The sequence below is a fragment of the Leptinotarsa decemlineata genome, unplaced genomic scaffold (assembly GCF_025532065.1).
Source record: "Leptinotarsa decemlineata unplaced genomic scaffold, Ldec_3_MD MMD2_tig00026328_RagTag_RagTag, whole genome shotgun sequence".
Classification (NCBI taxonomy): domain Eukaryota; kingdom Metazoa; phylum Arthropoda; class Insecta; order Coleoptera; family Chrysomelidae; genus Leptinotarsa; species Leptinotarsa decemlineata.
The window spans coordinates 16,673,639-16,680,023 of NW_027412688.1; the positions used below are offsets into that span (position 1 = coordinate 16,673,639).

Here is a 6,385-nt window from a genome sequence, read left to right on the forward strand (position 1 = left end):
TAGTTTAATGGATGTATACCTAAAAACAAATCCAGAAATTAACACAGTCACCGTAAGGTCTCCATTGGGATCTTTCGACCACAAACCCCTTCTAGTGTTGTGAATGTTAGGAAACAATCTAAGCCGGGTGAAATTTGGCATTACAGATCTGAATGGGAAGATCCTCAAGACCATTTCTGAAATTGTCCCTCGCTACATGTTTGTTTCAGCTCTAAGGATTCATCAACTTGTGCCTCTGAAGTCACGGAAGTGATTCTATCATCCGTGGATGCATACATTTCTCTTTCAATGAAACGAATTTCTAATGGCAAACCTTGGTTCAACAAAAATTACGAACGAGCTGTCGCCTCAAAAAATCTGCCCTACTGGCGGTGGCGCAAAAATCCCCGTGCCGAAAACCAAACTAGGTTTGTTGATGCTCGCAACAGCTGCAAACCTAGGATAGATGAAAGCAAAGAACTTCACAATCAGAAAATTAGGGATAAACTGCTTGCCAATCCCAACGGGTCTAGATCCTTCTGGTCGGTAGCTGAAGCTGTAAATAAAAAATTTACAAAATCCACAATTCCACCATTAACACAAGCGAATAGTTCAATTGCAACAACAGTCATAGAAAAAGCAAACCTACACTAGCTGAACAATTTGCGTCCCACTCCACAGTCGATTTTCTGGAAAAGGCACCACCCACTATTCCCACACTAGAATTCACAATTCCGGAAATTACTTCTCGACAGCGTCTAGTCAGGCGAATTTCAAAACAACTCAATATCAACAAGGGGTCTGGCCCTGATGAAGTGCTCGTCATCGTACTTAAAATGTGCGCAAATAAACTCGCATCAGTATTTTGCAGACTTTTCATCCAGTCTTACAAGAAAGGAGATTTTTCTTCTTGTCGGAATATTGCTCGCTTTCAGCCTATCCACAAAAAGGTCAAGAAAAATCTTCCAAATAACTATAGACCAGTCGATTTGCTATCAGTGATATCAAAAATCATGAAGAAGGTCTCAAACCATCATATCCTCGAATATTTGGAAGACTTCAACATCTTGAGCGATCATCAATATGGCTTTCAGAAACAAAGGTCAACAGGCGACCTTCTGTCGTATGTCACCCATATCTGGAATAACGAAATCGAGAAACATGAAGAATAAAGAGCTGTTACGTTCGATATTTCTAAGGCCTTTGACCGTGTGTGGCATGAGGGTATGCTGGCCAAACTTCGATGCTATGGCTTATCGGATCGTTTTTGTGTATGGCTCTTCAGCTTCCTGAAACAACGTTCCCTGCACGTGACCATCGATGGATATCTCTCGAATATTTTCACCATCAACGCTGGTGTTCCCCCGAGATACATATTATATCCAACTCTCTTTTTATTATTTATCAACGACTCATTGGAATAAACCACGAATACAATATATTGCTTTGCTGACAACAGCACACTTGTCTCCCTCGTCATTCCATTTGGATTCCAGGACACCGGCACCGGCAGGAGGTTCTAGAAGTGATTTCGAATTGGGGTAAAAGTAATCAGGTTTAATTCAATGCCACAAAAACCCAGGCATCGGTTTTCTTCAAGAAGATAAATGTCTCCGAATCAGATACAATAATGTCAGGTCAGACAAAAGGTCATATGCATGTAATATAGAATAGCTCATTTTAATTTTTTTCTCAATCTATTTTGATACCAGATCAATGTAAATGGCTTCACATGACTATATACTTTATAAATTTTAAATAGTTCATAATTGAAAACGTATAATTTACGAGACAGATTCAAATTAGGTAAAACGCAACGGGATTGGTAGGATCTTAGGATGACGTCAAAGTCCATGTCAACAACATTTATTTACATGCTGTTCTGTACTATTCTATCATTGTTTGTCCGTCTAATTAGAGTTTTGCAAGCAGTTATTTGGCTATTATCATTTTATCATTACTGTGAACGTTCCAGAAAATAAATACAATGACTGAAGCCGGATTTGTCATGGCACAATCTGACAATTTGCCGAGAATAGATGTCTTCATGATGACAAGTTTTTTCGCATCCCGATTTCACTTCAGCTGAGATTAGAGGCGTCAAAGCTGCAAGGTACTTGAATAATTATTGTGTATGAGTGTCTTTAATTTCAGCGTTTCGTTCAGTTTTCTAGTTATTTGCTTACTAACATTGAGAAATTGTACATAACCTCAAATAATCTAGTGAAAAATTTGTAGGGAAGCAAACATATGTGTAGTGAATGCTCGTATTACTCCCGAACATAATGTGAAACAGAGGTGTTACTCCGTAACAGCAGTATGTGATGAAGCTGAATAGAGAATTGTCTCTGCAGAATGTGAAGATTGCGCAGCACATTTAGGTACATATAATTGATTGGTAAAGTATTATTTAGAGGGCACGAATGAGTATTAACACAAGTTGCAACTTACACATTTTGTTTCATAAAAATAAGAGTCTGATTTCAAAATGTGATCATGTTTCATCCAGAAAATATAATTATTATATATATATATTTGATTTTCAAGTGGATGTAAGCATGCAAGCTTTTATAGCTTGGCTGCACAGGCGTAGTGAAGACCCTCCCTCTACTAGTATCGAAGAAAGAAAGCCATGAGTAGATATGTTTCAAAAGATGTTATATCCTCAAAATATATGGCTCAGGTCCAAATGCAGATGTATTTTTCAAATGAAAAAAGGGCTTTTCTGTGTTGCACATCATGATTTTGAAATATCAAAGAAAGTAGACATTTATATTGTAAATTATGATGAGAACTATTGTGCAAATATTTTGGAAAAAAGCATGCTCTTCTGGAATAATGCTATTTTTCCTATTATATGTAAAAATATCAAATAAATCATAGTATGAGGAGCAAGTTGAAATTTTAATTGTCAGTTAGCCAAGTTACTTGTAACCTATATTCATTCTATTTGGAGTTTGTACATTGAAAATAAGGTACCTTCTGAGTGTGCCACACCAATATGAATGAAAATAAAACATTCGAAAACTCTATTTATTTCTTTATTAAAACGGTTTGCATATTGATAATGCCACATGCTATTACTATTACTTCATCTACTATCGGAACTAAGCTGTGATGTACACATGCATGAGGCAACAACATATGAAATTCTCTCAACCTGTTTATTACACGCTCTATATGAATTCTTAATGCTGCTATTCTTTTGGACTACTTCGCCTCATGTTTTGTACTTGTTGTAGACTTGAGCACTGAAAGAGGCCGAATAAGGATACATTTTTTATTTTCTATCAAATGAGACAAGTCTTTGAAGCCTCTGTCTGCCATAACAGCTCTATTTGGAGGTAAACATTCTAAATAACCACAATTTTCTACTATAATGATGTCAGAAGCCCTTCCACTATATCCTTCTGAAATAAAATTGACTAACCCATTTGGAGTACAATAAATGAGGTATTTCAGAGTATTACATTTCTTATATTGTGAGCATGACAGAGACTGGTGGATTGCATTGAACGGTTTTTCAATTTATATTTCTAAGCAATCTATAATTGAAACAACTTTAGAATACCGTGCTCTAAAAGCGATAGGTAAATTTTCAACTATGTCAAATGATTTAGGCCACACAATTAACTCCCTCATTTTTTATGCTAGAACAATTACTGTTTTCGAAAATATTCTACTTATAGTGCTCTGTGTATAGCCGAATTGTATAGCTAATATGTCAAATGATTCATTTAAATTTATTTTCTTCAAGGTTATTAAAATGTCAATAGTGGGAACTGGGATATTATCACTCAATAGTTTTATCAAATGGTAACTGTCTTTAGGCAGTCCTAACATCATTTTAGGCTCTTTTTCCACAGTGGTCAATGTTGCACTACGCATTACATTTTGGAATTGTTTGTCCTTGTTATCTTGAGACCAACTCGCTTCGGAAGAAGTAGTTTCTTGTTCATAATCACTAGAGATTGATGAAGATTGCGATGTAATAGATAAATCGTCTGTTGGTTTTTTATCTGGGAATAACTTCCTTTTCATACCGGCAAACTGGGCGGTTTTAGTAGGTGAAGTTGATGTGTTTTAACCTGGTACTAGAAACGGTGATAATGCTACATTTTTTGTCTTAGGACCAACAAGGTTAACTTGAACGGCTTTGTCTAAGCAAGGCTTTTATTTTTTTGTTGAAAAAACGTCGTGTGAAGATGAACCAGGACCAGCTTCATAATAATTTATTTCTCTGGTGATTATTTTATCTGCTGTATCCACAGGGCCTACACATAAATTAGTTTCTTCCATAACTTCTCTGGGAGCAGCTTCTGATAGAGTCTCTTGAAGCAACCTAAGTCTTTGTCTTTTGAGAGCAGCCTCTCTCACAGGTTTTGGCCTATCTACTTTCTGACACTGAAATTTGTGGGGCACAATACCTTTACGTAGACGTAATGTAACAGGTACCCCTTGTTGTTTATTCATTATTTGGTACTGAATGAAGTTCTCTGTATCCTTTTCTACTTAAAAATGAAGAATAACAGTAGTCAGAAATGTTTTATATTCCAGAAGTAAATAAGTTCATTAGTGTTTTAGACACTAAATATAAATATACCTATGTTAATATAAAAATACTTATATTAAAGTGATCTCCACAACAGTATGAGCAGCTCGTTGCAGACAGTTTCGGGTTTTTAAATTCGACCCTTTTTATAGCTTTACACCACTTTAATCGAATGTTTGCATTCCTCGGTACAAGAAAAAATACTTTTTGAGGAGCAGTTTTCGTTGTATTGTTGCACTTTGGAACTGATTTTCCACTATTTTCCATCTTTAATTTATTGAAATTATCAAGTAATTCAATATAGAATCAACTATGTTTTGGATCGCTTTGTTGACATGTACTTTGAATTCACATATTCCCGCCAAATGGTCGACCGTTTGAATTGTCAATATTTGGTAAGTATACAATTTTATAAATTTTTTTCTGACTAATTATTCATGTTTTTGGGATCTATCTCATGTTTCCAGTATTTGTATGCATTATATAATCGATTAGAACAATTAGAAAAAAATATGCATGTGACCTATTCCCCTTTCTGCTTCGATAAATTTGTCGGAGGTTAAAATGGACACCAATATGTCTTGGCACAATCATGTCGCTGGAATTGCAAAGGCTGTTTCTCAAAAGCTTGGAACACTGTTCCGAACCAGAAAACTGTACACACCTCAGCAACTTTTGATGCTTTATAAAGCTCAGATCAGATCTTCTTTGGAGTATTATTCTCATGTACGAAACTCTTCCCCAAAACATACCCTGGAGTTGCTGGATTCCATTCAGAAAAGAGACATCCGCCTGATTGGAGACGCGAACATCACGTGCAACCTGTTACGAAAATTACTATTTTTGAACTTTTATTAAAATTTTCGAATTGTCTTCAGTCTGTTTCATGAAAAGTTAGTACTGTTTTCCTGTTAGGTGCCACAGATCGAATAGCCATTTTTTTTATAAATTTGGTTCACTAGTCGTTCTGTTAATTGAAAAATTGCAGCAATGAACTCTTCAATTATGTATTAACCTATTTCGCTGTCGACTTTCTGCTCCATCAAATAAACAATTATTTTTTCTCTAAATATGCAACCACATGCCATCGTCGAATTTGTATTCTGTCCCAAACCGAAATCATTCGGAAAGAATGCAGTTATAGTTACCCGCATGATTTGTCTCAAATCAAATAAGTGGAAACAAAAACGAACCGGTTTAAATTGAATCTATTTAAATACTTACATCTCTTCGAAAATTCCCATCTGGTTGCTCATCAAGCTGAGCCGTGATGAAATTATATTTCGCTTTTTGTCTTTCATATATTTACCGGAAGTGTTTCAGGTTAATTAACAATATTACAGTTGTTATACAATTAATGAAATATAATTGAGTCTTTGTTTTCTATAGATATGAAATACCGAAGTATTTGATATTTTATTGATGTTTTAGGTATATGTGATACAAAAAATCACTACATAATTGACAATATAATAGCTATTCATGATATGAGTGTTGAAAGTAAAGTTCAATTTTGGTAGTGAAAAAGTTTGCGAAACGAGCGTAGCGAATTGGGCAATTTCACGAACAAAATAAAACGTACTTGTTGTAACACAAATATCATCAGAAGTTTTTTGTACAACTGTCCTGTTTTCATAATAAAATTATCAGATAACTATTTTTCTGTTATCGCATTTGCTGTGAAGTGGCCGTGTCAGGTGACGCCGAATCACCTGGTTACAAACAAACAGTATTGTTTACAGCTCACGTGTTTTATTTAATAGTCACATTCAAAGTTCTTGCTGTTGTTTGATGTCTTGCATAATGAAGAACAATAGTGAGGAACTGTGTGTTCCTGACGATATTGAAGAGGCT

At 35.3% G+C, this 6,385-nt stretch overlaps 1 long non-coding RNA gene across 1 annotated transcript; it reads left to right on the forward strand.

The window, feature by feature from the left end:
• Positions 1-1,754: 1,754 nt before the first annotated feature.
• LOC141485531 (uncharacterized) lies at positions 1,755-3,016 on the forward strand. Its single transcript, XR_012467270.1, has 3 exons — positions 1,755-2,092; positions 2,218-2,360; positions 2,527-3,016. It is a non-coding gene; the product is annotated as an uncharacterized lncRNA (long non-coding RNA).
• Positions 3,017-6,385: the final 3,369 nt, after the last annotated feature.